This window comes from Stegodyphus dumicola, chromosome 1 (assembly GCF_044657685.1).
Source record: "Stegodyphus dumicola isolate Sdum_Otavi_A_Nest chromosome 1, ASM4465768v1".
In the NCBI taxonomy this organism is placed as follows: Eukaryota; Metazoa; Arthropoda; class Arachnida; order Araneae; family Eresidae; genus Stegodyphus; species Stegodyphus dumicola.
This window is the reverse complement of record NC_140768.1, coordinates 208735321-208754518: the sequence shown is the minus strand read 5'-3', so window position 1 is coordinate 208754518 and position 19198 is coordinate 208735321. Positions and strand designations below refer to the sequence as shown.

At 31.6% G+C, this 19198-nt stretch overlaps 1 long non-coding RNA gene across 1 annotated transcript; it reads right to left on the bottom strand.

Annotated features, from left to right (window-relative positions):
• Window positions 1–1185: 1185 nt before the first annotated feature.
• LOC118199604 (uncharacterized) lies at window positions 1186–17998 on the bottom strand. The gene is made up of 3 exons (XR_004759966.2): window positions 17887–17998; window positions 2952–3033; window positions 1186–2773 (listed from the first exon to the last, which is right to left on the bottom strand). It is a non-coding gene; the product is annotated as an uncharacterized LOC118199604 (long non-coding RNA).
• Between the last annotated feature and the right edge of the window lie 1200 nt (window positions 17999–19198).

Genomic DNA, 19198 nt, shown 5'->3' with positions numbered 1-19198 from the left:
AAAGATGTTTTGAAGTAATTTGAAAGCAAAATGTTAATAATGTTTTAACGGGGACTGGAGTTAAATCATCACGAAGAATAATATTACAATTGTAAAAGTAAAAATTAAAACATGTAATTATTGTCATTGATCGGAAATTAGTTGACTTTTCAAGGGGAACAAACCAATTCCCGTTCAATGATCAATAATTGATAAAAATACGTAAATATGAAAGTGTTTCGTCTTTACTCGAGTTATAAGTTAAAGCCAAACCGGCAATTCTAGTCAGGCCAAATATTTCCGCGAATAGTTGTTACTCAAAGAACTGATTCTCATGAAGCATTTTAGTCAATTCAATTTGGAGTAAAAATCAATTACTGTAGAGAAATCTTGTAAAACTCGAGTAATCGTCCCCGACACTATCATCTTTATGTATTTGAGTACTATATTATTTGTAGAAATTAAACATTGGAAATTGTCATTATGAAATCGAAATCAAAGTAAAGTTGAAATAAACATAGAAGATTAAGATTATAAAAAAGATAAATAATGCAAACTTTGCAAAAACAAATCAAAGAGAACATAAAAATAATATAAAAATAATATAAAAATAAAATAGAAAATAATATAAATAAGATCAGTGAATGTACATGAAGATATAAAGGCCTTTATATCTGCAGCAACTGTGGAGCGAGATGTCTCAGGACATCATATGGAACTTGTATGCCTCAATGCCCGCTCGTATCGCATCGTGCATTCGCGCTAGAGGTGGCCCAACAGAGTACTAAAACTTCCGCCCATGTTTACTTTTTTCTGCAATAAATGATCCTTTTTTATTTTATTTTCTAATAACTTATTTATATCAAAGTAGTACTTATATATGTAAAATTTCGTTTCATTCTGACAACTCTTTCTTGGTGCGCAAATTTTTATGGCAATGAGTGTATGTATATTTAAATAGGAAAGGAATTTAAACCTTTTTTTGAGAATTTAATTCGTTCCTCAAGGTCTTTCGTCAACTTAAATATTCATAAACTGAAATAATTCCTCTCCTTCTTTAGAAATTAATGTAAAATGGATTAATTTGTTCCTGGATCACAGATGATTGCTAATTTAATTTTTACGACAGTAGTTTGTGCACAAGCTCATAACCCAAAACCAATGAAAGTCATTAAATTAAAAAAAAGTTAACACAATATTAAACAGATAAAAAGGATGAAAACTTTATTTAATTTTATTGCAGTTGTACAAAGAAGAATGTCAAAGGAAATAGTATACGTACAGAATGATGAGGAAGATGTTAGTGATTTAATGCAAAAAGAAAATAGCATAAGTGGAGAATGATGAGCAAGATGTTGGTGTTTTGATGCATAATTCCCTACCATGAAAGCATCTTTTAGGGATATCTTCTTTTATCCTCCTCCCCTTTTTTAAAAAATTTCAATTAGACTTTGCTTGCTCACTGATCATGGGGCTTCTGTTTCATTCACAGTTTTTCCAATAGTTTTCCATGTTGCCAATGTTTTAAAATGTTTCTAAAGTAAGACATGGCATTGTCATTGGAAATGCATATGCTGTAGCTTTCCACTCCTCTTTTGCACGTGTTTTACGAATCTGAGAACTAAGATCATCTTTGTTCTTTCCTTTTCTTCTGAAGACATTTCTTCCACAGCCGTCTTTTGTTACTGCCTCAGAAGTTGCTGCAGTTCTTTCTTGTTGGGATAATTTTTGTGAATCTTTAACTTCTCCCCATGTTCAATGTTATTTTCCTAATCAATGCTTTTGCTTAGAGACCCAGTATCATAGATATGAAAAAACGTTCAAAATGGCAACGTGGACAAAATCTCCTCCTGGTAATCCAAACTGGCCTGCTACTACTACAGGTTGAAACAGCTGTCTTGTAAGTATCTTTCTGACAGCTTTTGTTCACAAAAAGATTAAAAATGTTAAAACGATGCTTCCAGAAGGACACGAGTGTCAATTATGTAGTATAGTTCACATCAAAACACATTTCAAAACTATATATTGCCGAATTGAGAGTTTAGAACTCGAGATATTGTTCGTTATTCAAGGCATTTTCTACTCAGATAATTTCTTCTTGAACCGAATTGGTGGTCAAATGAGGCTTTTATGATGCTAGGTTCCACTGTACATATATATATATATATAGAGAGAGAGAGAGAGAGTTCACGCATCGAGGCAAATAAAGGAACCAATGATTTATCTTTATATTCTGAACAATTTATTAATAGGATGTGCCTTGTTACCTTGGCCTACACAAATGTTTTCAACATTTAAGGCTTATTATATAGTTTATTATCTCATTATCATAAATTTTGGATTCCTATTTATATTTCAAAAGTATTGTTATTTCGATATTAACGGTTAACTGGGTGTCGGTTACGTGGAAAATTACTATATATATCCGCTAAGGGAAGTCAATATAGTTGAAAAACATTCTGGATAAAAAGCAAATTATTGGATTATTAGAATTGTGAGAATCCCTATCTCTTTCAACGTGTTAAATAGTTAACTTTCAAACTTTATCTGTTTCTGGTTAACAAATTAGACGACTTATGCATCAAATTAAATTTTTAATAATGTATTATTTTACTTTTCAATCTGATTGATTAAAAAGTCCATTTACTTTCCTTGCCCAGCTCGCGCTAATAATTTCTACAGAAATTCTTCAATCTTCATAGTGCTTTGTCCATCCAGTCTCTATATCTTGTAATAATATAGTTTTCATTCCTTTTTCGTGGTTCATTCAGAAATATTCCCCAGGCTTGGTTGCCTAGGCAGAGAGAAAAAAAATATAACAAAAGTATTATATAAGATGATTGTTACAGAGCGGCCATTGCGTACCCTGTCATAATATTCTTTATAAAAACAAAAGTAAAATAAAATGAAACAATTGATAGTTGAGCTAATATCAACACTGAAAATATAAAATGAAAAAAACAATAGCATACCAAAAATAATATAAATATTGTTCAGCAATAAGCTGATCCATACTTCGTATTCCATTTTTTTCTTCAATGTTGCTTTTGCGCACTGAAAAATAAAACGATTTAAAGTATTTTTATTAATCCCATACATTTCTGAAAAATAATTAAAAGCAGTTGTCATGTTAAAGAAAGTGTACATTATAAATAAAGTCTCGAATCATTTGACTGGAACTATTAATTAAGACCATAAAAGAAATACTTTTGGTTTATTATTAAAATCATCAAAGATTTTTATGGAATTATACCAGCTGCGCCCAGTGAAATTACTGTAACTGGACTCATTAAAATCATTATATATATTTTCTTTTTATAATAAGAATTTTAGGCGTATACCACGTAAGCAGCTAGGAACATAAGTCTATAAAATATATGCTAATAGTTGTGAAATATATGTTTGCTTTATGATGCTATTCAACGAAATATGTTTCAACAGAATAGTTTATGGAATCTTTATTAATCATCTACTTCTTCATGCAATATCTACATCACTATCTAAAAATAATATCATTATATATACACTTGATATTTAAAACGAGATATTAATACTCATTCAAGTGCTTAAAAATAATTTAGTACCAGATAAATGTATTAATTATTGTTTTAAGAAAGCTGGCATTGATAAATTTTTCCTAAACCTTCAAAAGAAGTTAGATACCTAAAGATTTATAAATAATTTTTGTATATAATATAAATTAAAATTTTTTCTGGCATTATATTCTGTTACTAATTAATGGGCCTATTTCATATTTCTGTCAGTCTGGTAAACAGCCCTTTACCAGTGAAGATACCTTCTTCTTCTTTATGCCTTTTAAACCGTTACCAGAGAAGAATTAATTAATTTCTTCTGTTTCATTAAAAAGATTTTTACTAAAAAAACTGACGACAACTTTAACTAACAGTAAGGTTATCTCGCCAATTTAAAGCTACCATATCTAAAATGACACACGCACTGAGGAAACGGTGTAGCACCAGGGACCCTACCCCTTGTAGAACAGATATGTTATTTCAAATACTGTCGTTAGTAACTAGTATATATTTAGAATTTATATATATATATAATAAATCATGTTTTCAACATTTTTTTAAGTTATAAGAATAGATATAAGATAAGAGATAAATTAAAAGATACATTTCTAAAACGACTAAAGTGTGCGTCAAGTTTCAATAGACCTGAAGTGCTATCTGGGAAGTCAAGGACCCTACCCCTTGTAGAACAGATATGTTATTTCGAATACTGTCGTTAGTAACTAGTATATATTTAGAATTTATATATATATATATATATATAATAAATTATGTTTTTCAACATTTTTTAAGTTATAAGAATAGATATAAGATAAGAGATAAATTAAAAGATACATTTCTAAAAAGACTAAAGTGTGCGTCAAGTTTCAATAGACCTGAAGTGCTATCTGGGAAGGCCGAGAAAGGATGAATGAGCTGGCTATAGCTTGATGCATAAAAAACATTCATATAAATAATAGGCAAAGTATTGTGAGCCTCTTGGTGCACTAGTAATAATTAAACCTTAAATCTATAATACAATATTAAGAGATACATAACGGATTAAATAAGTTATACAATATGGGTGCTAAGTATGGCCATAGGCCGTGCTAAGTATGGCCGTTTACTATTATTTGGGTCATTAAAGTTGTAATCTTAAATCTTTATAACTGGGTTGTTGATATTAACAAGATTGGCATAAAAGTTATTGGGCGAGCCGGCAGTGAAAACACTTAAAGTTGTTCTATACCCAATTTTTCTTGTAACTTTTGAATTCGAACGTACTAGGGAAATTGGTAATCTGTTTTAGGACAGAATTTTGTGCCTGTTGCAATTTTTTTCTATAAGATTTGCATGAATATGCCCAAAATATCTAAAATAGAGAACTAAACTTCACCAAACACTTATTATGACAACCCTATTACATTTCATCACTGAATACACATTTACGTTTCCAGTCAATTCAGTTTAAATTTCGCAGACAAGTTAATTTTAATTTCCTCCCTTCCTCTTAAATAAGCACTTTTAAGTTAACGTATTAATATAAAAGAAAATATAAATTTTGATTTTGAAATTAACGATTTACCGTCAAAGAATGAATAAATTTTGTTTTTAATTGTGATTTTGAGTTTGATATAAAAGAATATTTTAATCTAAAATAATATACTCAATTTTACTTTTCATTTTGAAATTAACTTTTTAATATAAAATAATATATAACTTTTGTTTGTATTTTTGATTTTGAGTTTGATTATAAAAGAATGTTTTAATCTAAAATAATATACTTATTTATACATTTTTCTATTAATGTCTTCTTTCATATATATTAATTTGTACAAGTACTGAGAATGTCAGGGAATATTTTGTCTAAAATAAACATCTCAACGAATACCTTAAATTAAGAAGAATATTTTACTCATTTTTATTTTAGATTTTTTTTATGACAAAAAATACTTTTGCGTAAGTAAAATAATATCTTTCTAATAATTGAGTATTGTTCTTAGCTTCTGATTTAACTCTAGCAAAATAACTAATTTGATCCTTATTTGTAAAAGGCCCACCAGCGGCCGAGCGGTAAAGTCGCTGAACACTGGTAGTTCGGTCCGAGGTTCGAATCCCGCGAACGGGCTGGCTGCATGGGTGTTTTCGTGGTTTTCCCCATGTGTAACGTGTATAAGAGCCAGATTCCCTTAGAAAGTCCTCCACGAAGGCATCCCTCCCCTTAGGCAGATAGCCCTACCGTGCTTTGCCATAATTAAATACACACCTTATTTGTAAAAAGACGAAACACTTTCGCTTTTTGCGATCAATGACAATAGTCACTTTTCACCACTTTAAATTTTATTTTTGTTATTTAGATTTTTTACGGTTAAAATGTTTTTGTAATACTGACATAAAATAATTTAAAATACTCACTATAATTTTTTCTAATAATTCATACCTTTAATTAAGTTTCTTTTCCTTGGAGATTATATATAAAAAAACTTTTTCTAATAATAAATTATATATATATATATATATATATATATATATTAACATATATAAGGGTATATCATTTTTCCAAAGATGTGACTTTGCTTACGCCTTGAGTCTCAGTTATCTAAAATATATATATGCCAAATTTCAAGACGATTGCATAATATATAACGGTTGCACACATTGATCACTTTTATCTCCAACTAGTGAAATTTCTAATATTGAAGTGCTTTTTACTAATGTACTACAGCATCTAATACAGGACTGATACAAGTGGCATGTACCAAAAATGTTAGGGAATTCGGACGAACAATTGCTGTTGTTGGCTTGCCGTCATCACACACATGAATTAATACTGAAAGGGTGTTCTGGCATACCATCAAGCGGTCTTGATATCCAGAGTTTTTGGAAGTCTGTGGCTTCACTTGATAAGAAGTTATATACGCCAGTGTTAGATGAAGAAAGTCCCGTTCAAGGCTCTCTAGAAGAACAACAAGTGAAAATGATTAACTGCATCTAAAATGTTTTAAAAGACGGAAGTCATCCAAGAGAAGACTACAAAGAGTTATGACGACTCTCACTCCTGTACCTGGGAGTTTGGTCTTAAAACCACTTCAGTTTGCGGATCTTCATGGACTCTGAAAATTGTTGATATTCTTAAAATTGATCATTAAAGGTAAATGGCAAAGGCAATTTATGCACTTAAAAATGTCCTCTTCACTAAATAGTTGAATAATCCTCAACGAGAATTGAAAGAAATGACACAGGTTGCACATTTTGTCAGCCTCATTCATTTTCCCTTTTGGCTCGAGATAATTTTATGTCGATAGTCTCCAAATAATGAATTGGATATGCTAAAGTTTCTGAGCACTTAACCCAGATGCAGGCGTCAAAAATGCTTTCACAGTTGATTAGAGATAGCTTTGGATTCTTCGGAAACAAACCTAGGATTGGAGTTTTTGGGCAAAGGCTGATAAGGAAAATATGACTAAAAATTTATAAACCAAACCCTGCAAAGGAAACGGAAGTGGGATGATGAGAGGGTATAAACCTAGTGTTTGAAGGAAAAGACCTAAGTCGTTTCATTACTGACCAAAATAAAGACGTTCTTTGAATTATTTGGGATCCACGACGTGATGGATTACTGCAGTGATTCTCTACGAAGACATGTATAAACGCTCTTAAGACGATCAGTGATACCGCAGAAAGTGGAATTGCTCTGATAAAAAAAAAAAAGGTTTAACGAATCGGTCAGGAACGAAAAACAAACACAATTCTTGTTGAGATAATCGAGCATCAAGGAAACGTTTTCAGCGAGCGAGCAAAAGAAGGGATTACAAAGTTGATTAATTTAACGTTGATTCAAAGTTGAGTCATTCAGAGTTACTTAATTTAACACATATTTTGCCTGTCATAGTAACTGCGCCTTGTACATATCTTAATCTCTAATTTTAATACTATTTTAAATTTATAATTTTTGGTTTTCCCAATAAAAGTAACTAACGTCGAAAAATAGTAATTTTTGTCTGCTTTTAGAAAATTGATCAAGCTGTGCAACCTCTAAATATTAACCAATCTTCTTTTAATTTGGCATATATATCTTTTACATCACTGACACACGGGGAGTAAACAAAGTCTGCAAAAATTTTACGTTTTACTTTTCCCTTACAAAATGAAGCACCCTAATAAACATGTGCAATTATTATTAGAATAAAAGTGTGTATCATTTTAAATTAATTTAATTTAAGGCAGTTACCCTGAGCCCTTTTCCTTCGCTTTCTCCCATATGGCAGAGTGTGCATTTTCCGAAACATTTTTTGTTATTATTTAGGTGATATATTCCTAAATAAATACAAAAAATGATTAGGTGGTATTATTTGGTGATAACACGTAACATCTAAATCGAAATTTAATAATTTTAACAGGCTATAAATTTCAGATTTATCATAGATAATTAACACACATAATGTACAAATGAATTATTATTGCATTTAATAAAAATAATAATAACTTATATCATTGTATTTGCATGATGGCTAACTTAACACTTTCCTCCCAATGGGATCTTGTAAACTCACCCGTGTTTAAAATTTTCTTTGCCATAAGTTTTTTTGTTAAAATTTGAATGTACAATCTTTGTCGAACAATTCCTCCATTGAGACTTTGCCAAATGGAAATCCTATTCCTGAGTCAATGAAACCACACTCGGGGAAAATATCTGCTATTGAGAATCCTCTGGTTAGAGTAAATAATATGTTTCATGATGTAGTAAATTAAAGGATGTAATAAAGTAAACAGTTTTACACGATTATATTATTGCTTTAAATTTCCAAGGTCAGTGGACAGGCAAGTTTTCCAACGCTCTAGTTAGTGATGTCATTTGGCTTACAGAAGTGTTAAAAACGAAAACAAAATTTCTTTAAGTTCTTTTTCAAGTTATTTTTGGAGAAGACTGTGAATCGGTGACGTCATATTCTAAAGATCTGGCCGGGAAATGTAAATCTTGCAGTACAGAAAAATTTTGAATTTCCTTAAGTGTTCATCTGGGGATTTTCGTTTTCATAACTGTTCTCCTTCTTGCTGCTATTGTAGGGAAATGTGATGTCATACGGCGATAGGACCGCCTCCACTTGAAGTAAAATTTAATTAGATGTTAGGTGCTATACGGGAATGGCGTATTAAGCCATTTCGTTTGATTTGTAGAATTTTCATATGCAGATTTATTAACTGATTAACTGTGTATAGTGTACAAATAAATAATTAACTTAACCTTGCTTTCATATCAATTATAGGCCCACCAACGGCCGAGCGGTAAAATCGCTGAACACTGGTAGTTCGGTCCGAGGTTCGAATCCCGCGAACGGGCTGGCTGCATGGGCGGTTTCGTGGTTTTCCCCATGTGTAACGTGTATACGAGCCAGTTTTCCTTAGAAAGTCCTCCACGAAGGCATCCCTCCTCTTAGGCAGATAGCCCTCGAGGCTTTGCCATAATCACACACACACACACATATCAATCATAGATATAGATATAATTCTCTTCATATACAAAGATAGATTTTAGATACGGCAGAAATTCTAAGTAGAATTAGCCTTTCGTGTTAGCTATGCGCCTACAGCTTCAAAACTTACAGGTGCGTTTGTAATATGCTGTTCAAATTGCTGATGTATTGTTTTGATGGCATTTATTCCAACTTGGAAATTATTCTAGATTTTTTGTACACTAACTGAAATTTTGAAACAAACTGAAAGAGTAACATGCTAATATAAAATTTAAAACTAAGCAAAAAACAAAATAAAAAATGAAACAGTGTGATGAATGCCACCTTATCTATCAAGGAAAATCATAAAGAAACGCATTAAATTAAGATATTAGAATTCCTAAAGCGTTAGGAAGAACTAAATTAGAATTAATGTCATTGACGAAAGATGATACATTTTTGTGAAAATGAAAAGGTTAAGGAAATTCTATTCATTAACTAAAAAATTTAGAATAAGTGCCCCACTAGGACTAGTTAACGAAAGTTTGTTTATGTTTTCCTTTTGAACATACGATTTTTGTCCCTTTTTTAACCTTTTTTAGTTTATCCTATATATGCCAAACTACCCTCACAAGATATGTTATAAATTCTTCAAGAACTAAAATCAGAGAGAGGAGCTTCAAGAATCGGAAAAACTGAAAAATGATTCGTGCTAAGAAATCTGAGAACAAACTTTAGAAAATCGAAGTAAATGAACTGAGCCTTGTTGCATAATGAATCTGATGTAGTACGACTAGTTTTATCAGAATGTGATGTACTACTGGAATGTTATAATATAAAGTTATAATAAATGTTGTGTTTTTGTCGAAATAATCCGAAATTCATTTTAATGTAAGTTAGTTGCTAAACATCGGTTGATGTATAGAACTCACCTCATTCCTTTAATCTTGTATTGTAAAGTATTGATTGATTTTACAACCTCAATGTTAAATTTCTGAAGAATAAGAGAGATATCAAATACATATAATTATTATACATAGCTGTAAAAAGAAGAATTTTTTACTTCTTTGCGCAAAGCACAGGAAGTATTGTAATCGCGAAAAATTTCGGATATTATATTTCAACGAAAATATTCATTTTGACAAGATCTCGAATCTATCTGAAAGATGTTTTTGCTTGATATGTGTACGTACGGACACAAGTTAAATTTTCGAATTTCTCCATAAATTTCGCACCAAATTTGACAAAATTTAATATTTAGGCGTAATTTGAGTCTTAGAATCGGAATATGGAAAACAATTGATATGTTATTTCAGAAAAGTCCGATTTTGTGTCGAAATACCCAAGTTAGAACAATGCTATATGTAAATCTAATGTATATCCTATGTCGTGCTTTCGAGACATGAAAAACACAATTTGAATTTCGTCAATCGCCTAGTAGAACGGGACATATAAAACTGTCCCCCCTTTTTTTCGTAGTGTACATTTCCTGAAGTACTCGTATCAGAAACTTAAAAAACTACATTTTTAATCCTTGGAGTCAATGTCTGTCTTTTAGGTTAAAAGTTGTTCACATGTAGTACCTCTTTAAATATGTTATCCCACTTACACAGAAGGCGGTGCTATCTTGTGCATCAAGGTTACTATAGAAGAAGCAAAATTATTACTTTCAGATTCTTCAGATATGCCATACGTATTTCTGGTACTTTACGCTGCTGATCAGAAGCTTACATTTCACATGATTCTGTCAGATGCATGCACAATAAGCATGAATAACTGAAAAATAGTCTTTGTTACAAACTAGAACTGTTTTTAAACTTGGTTTCGAAAACCCCATGAATATTCCTCATTCTTCATTTCGTGGTGACTTCCAAATACTTCGTTGGGTAATGAATATATGATACAATTACATTTTTTTTTTCGTTTTCTTGGAAAGAAAAATATTTTTAAATTAAATATCTCTCTTATAGAAATTTCGAATTTTGTGCTTTTCCTAAGAGATTTCATTTCCTCAATCGTGATACTAATGCCTCAGCTTAGCTTTACCGTGCATTAAGGGGCGAATAAAATCATTTAAGCTAAACTGGAGAACAGACAGTTTATATCGCGGTTGAGAAAGATAACCAAACTTTTAGAGACATTAGGTATTTTTTGAAAGTAGGAGAGATGAAAAATGAGCAATGCCCTCTCCGGGACTCGAACCACGGACCTCTCGAATACGCGTCGACTTTGCTAGCCTTTACACCACGAAGGCATGCTAAGAGGTCAGGAGAAATACCTTATTAAACTGACCACTGACTTTGAATTATTTAATTTAAAGTAAGCAAACGAGGGTTATCTGTCCAAGCTTCACCTAGTAAATCCCTTGGCTAACGGAGTTTGAAGGTGCTCTATAGTTCTTCTCCTATATCAAACTCTGTAGAGCTCTTTCAGCTAGACAAATCTGTCTAATGCCCTCGTACCTAAAAAAAATTGCAGTAAAATTGTATATGCTTTACCTGAACTTCAAAACTGGACGCAGTAAACATCTGACATAGAGCATTAATATGAGTTAAAATCTTTGTTACAAAACAGCTGAATTTCATCGAAGAAACTCAATGATGAAAACTTAAAGCAATGAACATACTTGAAAATATAGTTAACATTTTATTAAATTTATAATACAAGAATTTCCATATAAGATTTTTTTCTTATTTTTAATTTCAGGTAAACAACGAATAAGTTTTAGAAACCCTTTTGTTCTCATTTCATTCTTCAAATGAAAGGTTATTGAACTCTCTCCCTTTTTTTCCTCAGCAGGATAGAAATGAATTAGTGCCATCGTTTAGTAGACATCGATTCATAAAGAGGCATCGATTCATAAAGACTTTTCTTCTACTTCACCGACTGTTTAGATAAACTAAATTAACCACAGTATAAACAGTATTCTGTTTGTTTTGAAGTTGTCTAATAACACATTTCGAAATGACAAATGACATATTTATGTCTGACAAAATAACACGAAGACAGTAGCGACACATTTCACCGGTCTCTTTCTGTTTTCTTTTTTGGCAACCCACATTAAGTTTCTTTCAGCCATCTCTCTCAATATTTTTATTTCGGAAAGTAAATTTACTCATATCTTCTTCTCTAACGATTCATAAGAATGTTTCAGAAAGACAAGTTTTTCTGGAAACAGAAACTATGAGGAGGTTTTAAGAACATTACTAATACTTTCAACAAACGATTTTTCGCTCTTCCTCCGTTCTGTCTATATTTTAGCTTTATTATTTTCTTGTTTAATATTTTTATTTTCGTTCAAACATTATATTTTTAAATCTTTATTTTATGCATGATACACAAGTTGCTTTATATCGCACGATACAAAATTCAGGTACCACACTTCCTAAGTAATGAAAAGATACAATGAATCCTATATATAATTCTTATCACAAAAGTACCAGTTTCCGAATGGCTCTTAAGTTCTTGAAGTACTACAACTTTTTGAAGAGAGAATTTTTAACATTGGTTTAACGTAAAGCTTTCAAAAATCGGAGAGTCAAAGAAACTGAGTACCTGTTACAATTGGTTCAACAGACTTAAGTATTTTTTGTCTGTAACTCTAATAATAAGGTTAAAACCTAGGTGAAAGCAAGTACTGAAATCAGACCAGAAGAGAAAATGAAGTTTCATTCCCACTCCTAATATTCCCTCGTTTGAAAATACAGTCAATAAATTATTTTTATTACCTAATTAAGGGTACATCAGAGCATTAGGAAATTAGGATTTAAAAAATTAACAAACCAATCTGTCTATATCTAACAGTAATAGAAATACAACAATACAAGAACATTCCTATGTTTTTTATTAAGTGTTATGTAATAGTATATACGTATAAAGCTGAATCTGAGGTGAAGCATTTTCTCATATGCATTTATGTCGCCATTAACGACTGGATATCCACTGGAATGTAAGTAATGTCATCGATGCATGTCATGATCCAACGAAAGAACCCATGAAATCACAGTAGATTATGTATACCAGCAATTCTTCTCAAAATGAATCTACGATGCAGCTTTAGCAAGGCTCAATAATTGTCCATCGGCCATTCCATCAGTGAGATTTTTGGTAATATTTGCCACCTCTTTGCAATAGTGAGGAATACTGTAGTGAAATAAAGGCAATACAGAGTTATACATTCCAACTCCTTCTTAGAAAGCTGAAAAAAATGACACTGCAGGATTTTCCATCTTTTCAACTTGTGATAAAGTCAAATCAGTAGGCCCCATTAGGAACTGTAGCTATTGCTTCGGGAACTAATATCAGGTTTTATATGATTCGTCTAAACATGTTTTGCTCTTGGACTCTGTATTCCATTGGCAGCTGCATCATATAAGCCAATGATTACAGAAGGGAAAGATGCCCGTCGCTATACTGAAGGAATACCATAACTGAAGGAAAAGCTACTACAGTTACATAAAATATGTCAATAGGTGAACTTAGAGAACGGGAGAACATATTTTGGAGTTATAGCGGGAAGAATCATGCTACGTATACATGATAAATATATGTGAACATGCTGATTACTACAGGAACATTACTTACGAAGTGTATTTTCCCTACTGTGAGGTTTGGTGTTTTCTTGTGAGTCCGTGTTTCTTGGTTTGATCTTTAGACTGCTAGATTTTGTGCCTAGAGACTGAATGCTGAGGAAGCAACACTGGATAATTCCTATTCTGTAACAATATTTTGGAAGTAACCTATTTCAAGGCAAATAAGCAACCTTATTTTAAAATAGGCTTTGAATGAAACGCTATTGATTTCGTAGGTGATCATACGCAGATCCTTATCTACAGGAGCAAAAGGAACCTGTGTCTGATCTCCCTAAATCAATAGAATTTTAACTAAAACCTCTACGAAAATAAGGCTCCTTATTTTTTTAATTTTAAATTTAACGTTAGCGTGCTTCTTTTATATTTGATTTAATACATTTCTCTTTTAGCGGACAAAGTACCAATTCATAAGACAAGAAGGTAGTGGTCTTAGTTAATGGATGTGAATGAGTTTGACTAAGTGGCTCAAAGCTTGCTTTCAGTTCATTTGAGCAATTTGGAAATGAATTGGAGTTCCGGTTGTTAGCTATGCGAAGCTGCTCCAAAGCTAGTGTGGAGCTTTTTACGATATTCTAGGACAGTTAGTGCAGAATAGCGCTTAATATTTACGGGAACATAGAACAGTCATTCCTGAAGGGTGTGACAGCCGCAAATGCTATGCAAACTATTTAAGCTTCTGTTAAAGATATTTTTATAGTGGTCCAGTCAGTGTTGGTAATATAGTAGATATAATGCTACTGGGTATAACATGTTAAAAAACTGACTTCCTCTAGCCCAGGTTTTGTGAAAAAATGGTATCATGACATGGTTTCAGTGTCCTCTTAAGTCAAACGCAAACAAAGTTTAGCTCTTTATGATGAAAAGGTGCTAAGGATTTACTGCACGCCAAGAATTATGTGTCATTGCTACCACTGAGGTTTTAAGTAAACGGAGGTTTTCATAAATCTTGAACGTATTTAAGACTAGCCCCCTCTTTACTTTTATTATGCTGCTTCTTTAAACTGATTTGAAATATAGGAGTCTATAAAGCCTATAATTTACTAAATAATGAAATTAGATAAGTTAAGAATTTTAAACTGATTGATAAAAATAATTAGAAAAACCTCCACTGCAAAATGAAACATGGTGTAGCAAAAATGACGTAACAAAAATGAATTATTTTGTAAACATAAAGAGGAAAAATCATCGAATTACCTGAATTACAAATCCGGAAAAAGTTCCTATTAGCTGCGATAAATTTAAGTGAAGAATCAGTTCGCTTCAGTTCAACAAATGGAACAAGTTTCAGTGTTTATTTCAAATATTGGGATAAGTTGTAATGCTAAATACCAAAATAATTTTTTTTTAATATTCAGTGATCCAGAAAATATTTTGACAAAGAAAAAATTATGAATAATAAATAAATTCGAAGAAGCTAAATAATTTTGAGGAAGTTGGGAGCAATCGCAGAGAATTCAAAAGAGAAATCTAACAAAAATATTATAAATTATGGGTAATCTAAAAGAAAATAAAGGCAGAAAACGAAAAAAACTATAAAATATTACCTAATTCAGATCTCATTGGAACGGGCTTTTATGAGACTTAAAAGATGAAGTAGGCCAATTTTGATAATAAAAGAAACATATAATTACTAGAGAGTGTAATCTAAATTAAAATTAATGTAAGAAATTTGATATAAATGTCTAATTCAATTGTGTAGAAGACATTCAAGCTATGCCGTTTAATGATTTAGATGAAAAACAGAAGTTTGGTACTGAAAAAAATTTTGAATTAATTTATTTATTTTGCATTTATTACTATTATTATTATTAGGCTATTTTATATATAATTAATTTATTCGGATTCTATATGTATATATTTATGTCTGGCATTAAAGTGCCCATATTTCAGTCTTCGTCCAGTTGTCGTTACAATGACATTTATTATTTATGCGGCCTGGCAAAGCATTGCCATTTCAAAGTGTATAGATCTAATTTATCTCTGACTTTGCTTGGCAAATTGACATACCTCAGAGGTTTACCATTAGATGTGGTATAATTTCCTTAATTTACTTTTCAAATTAAATCTTGACTAAACTAATTTCAGCTATATAAAACCAATGAAAATGTATTTTAATTTATTTTTAAAACTGTCACTAATGTAATTTATAACATATCTGTCTCACAAAAAATATACATAGTATCTAAATAATTTCGATAAACATTTACGTGATTACATTAATTAACAAAACATATTTCTAGCACATTTTAAACTTATTTTAGTACCAAAAAATAGTTTGAATTCTATTTAATAATATTAAATTTTCCAGGTTAGTCAAGACACCGTTACTATAATGATAAGAGAAATATGTTAAATTAATAATAGCATTTAGAGTTGTTATTTATCAGAAATATAAATCGTACGCTTTATAATCTTTAATTTACAATAATATTACAATACTATTTGTTCTAGCATTTTAATTAATGAAAGATGTTTCTAATGCCAATATTTGTGTTTACTAGTACCTTTTATTTTCTTGTATAATTGTTGCATTTATTCTTGTAATTCGAGTTATTATTAATCTTCAATATGTGAAACTAAGTAATAATCCTTAGCCTTTTGGAAGGGAAATCTTGTTAGATTAGTTAGGTTGTTGTCATTGGAAAGTGTGAAAACCCTTTCTCGTCTCTTCCCCGTATGAGAAAGTTAAATTCCCCAGACAAATGGGTCATTTCCCCGGTTGATTCGTGCAATTGAGCTAGACCGTTTTAAATATGATCATGTATGTTATAAACAGACCTGCATTCTAAACATTTTATTATTATTATTATTCGGCACTATTTTCACAGTTGTTGGATAAACACTGCATTAGTTTAACAGTTATTATACACAAAGGATTCCATTCCACTATGGTGCAGTTTGAAATATATACATGAATATAAAATATTAATCATTTTGAATAAAAAATAATATACGTTTATTTATTGATGTCGAAAACATATATCTGGCATTTGCTCAAAAGCATTAATTTGAATTAATGGGTGTAGCATTCCTTGTTATAATGGTATTATTTAGCATTCGATACATTTTCGATTTCCTAATAAGCAAACAGGACAGAAAGGATAGCTTTTATTGCAGCTTCAAACAATAAATTCTAAGAAGGAAAAGAAAGATGCTTAGCTAGAGTAGTGTCGAAGGTAATACCAAAATTCTCTTTAACACAGAAATAAATACTGCAAATTCATTCCAGATATGATACAGATTCACCCGCTGACGAAGGAACAGAAATCGAAGCTTAAAAAGCGCAACAGAACTGCAAACTTGCTCACGAAGCTAAAGTTAAGATATATTCTGTTTGGATATTTGATCCTAAACTCATTTAGTAATCCTAAATTGAGCTGCAACATGAATTCAAAACCAAAATAATTTTCGCGAAAATGATTTTGCTTCTGAAGAAGACTTATCGCCCTCGACGTATTCAATGCGCATACCAATCTACGTTTGCATTTTTGCCTAATCATAAATTTTGGTCTAGTATGCTCTTTATAAAATTTGAAAGAAATGAAAGCAGAAGTATCAGAAAAAAATTCTTAAAAATATTTTGCAGGAAAGGTATTTTTAGAATGAAATTTTCAGAATCCCCCCTAAAACAAATGCCATATTTTGAAGAAATGAATTGGGCTACTTATTTTGGTTATTTGTAGAAATGGCTCTTTTCACAGCGAACGGATAGATTTCTAATACTTGCAAAGATGCTGAGAACTACAGAAAATGCGATTTCTATAATCATGGTAATGAGATATTAATATTTCGCAAGGAATTTTTACCCTTAATTGTGCTAGCCATCTAATAAGAATTCAAGTGGCCCTGTGAGAATGAAGTATTATAGGCCACTTTGACCTCCACTTTTAAAAATATCATTCGCATGTTAATGAAATATAATATTTAGCCAGATAACAAACTCCCTAGCCGGTTAAGAAAGATGAGCTTTGAGTTTTTAACGACAAACCCTCCCCACAACTGTCAGTTATTTGACGGATTGGTTGGGCGCGTCAGAATGTGGGGTGCCAGCATCGTGCTTCCCGGTAGTTCTCTTGAACCCTACTAAACAGCAGTATGTTGCATACTATGACAGAAATTGTTCCTAAATAGAAGATGGTTCGTGCTGGTTAACCAAAAATAATATTATGCGTGATTTCTTTATTTTTATATAAACTATTGTTCTTTTCGTTACGTGATGGAAGTTATTAGATGATGGAAGTTTTTATTAAAAGTGCTAAGATTGATTATTATTGCTGTATCTAAAATAGCTTTAAAAATGCAAGGCACAAAATATAAGGTACAATGAATTTTCACTTCGCCACTACTTACTCTTGTGGTATAATTTCGTAGCATGTCCGGTTAGCAATCGGAAGATCTGGCGTTCGAATCTGGGCAAGGAGTTAGTTGATTTCTTCCGTTTCTGGCTCAAATAACATAAGTTCTGCAAAGTTATGCAAATATTTTCATTTCTAAGAAATTTTTTATAACACATTTGAAATATAAAGAACATTAAAATACTCTGATGCAATTTATTATAAAAACTATCTACCTGAGAGGTCAGCCTCCTAAAATAATTAATATATATATATTGTTGCGTTTTTCTTTTTTCTGACACCAGTTGTTACGTTATTTTCTTCCTTCACGTTCGTACGGGGTTTGTAGATTTGGAGTGAATAACGACGACACTGGATGAAGTATCGAAACACACTTTATTTATCAATATTAATCAGAACAGCTCCAAAAAACTTTTACAGTCGTCGAAGATCTACTATAAACACGCTGGAACAATCAGCGACACAGCGACTGTCAGGCAATAACGGTGGAGACAGCTTCCTGCAAAACACCCGACTCTGCTTTCCGGAGTACAACTCCCGACTCTGCTTGGTCGTTCTCGGAACTCCACGTACTCTCGACACTCTCCACGCTACAACTCGCGATGCACTCGACGACACACGAGCACAGCTCCTGACTCTTAGGTTCAGTCGTTCCCGGAGCTCAACACGCTATCTCGACGATGCACTAACCGCGCTACACTAACAGATTCGAGAAGATTCTGGGCTAAACACGTAAGAATTCGTTCCAGAAGGTTCTTCATTCGTCCATGGCATATTGCCAATTTTGTAGCCAAATGGGCGATTTCTCGCCAAATGTGGCAATCCTGCCTTCCTTTGCCATTTTATGGCAACCATAAAAACTGCTTTGCGGGGAAGCCATCTTACCGCGCCTGTACATTTCGTAACAATATAATATTTTAATAAATCCAACTACTGTTATTTCACGAATCCTGCTAGTAAATACAAATAATTTCTGTTTATTGCTTTTAAATTGCTTAGTTTGTTATTTATTAATAATAAATTTTAAAAAATAAATATTACTTTACCCTTTGCTAAACGACAATGAACTGCCGCGTGGGAGATAAAAGTATTTTAATTCCAGCGATGGCAACACATTTCTTCCTGACCGATAAGTTTGTCATTAAATTGGAAACACAAATATTTTTTACTTTGCAGAGGAGCAGAACTCTTCTTCTATATTGCACCATTTTCTAATTAAATTTAAACATAAATATGCTACGCTTTGCCAAGTGGTAATAGAAAGCTTTCATATTGCTTGTTTTTTTTATTATTATTTATTTTTTATT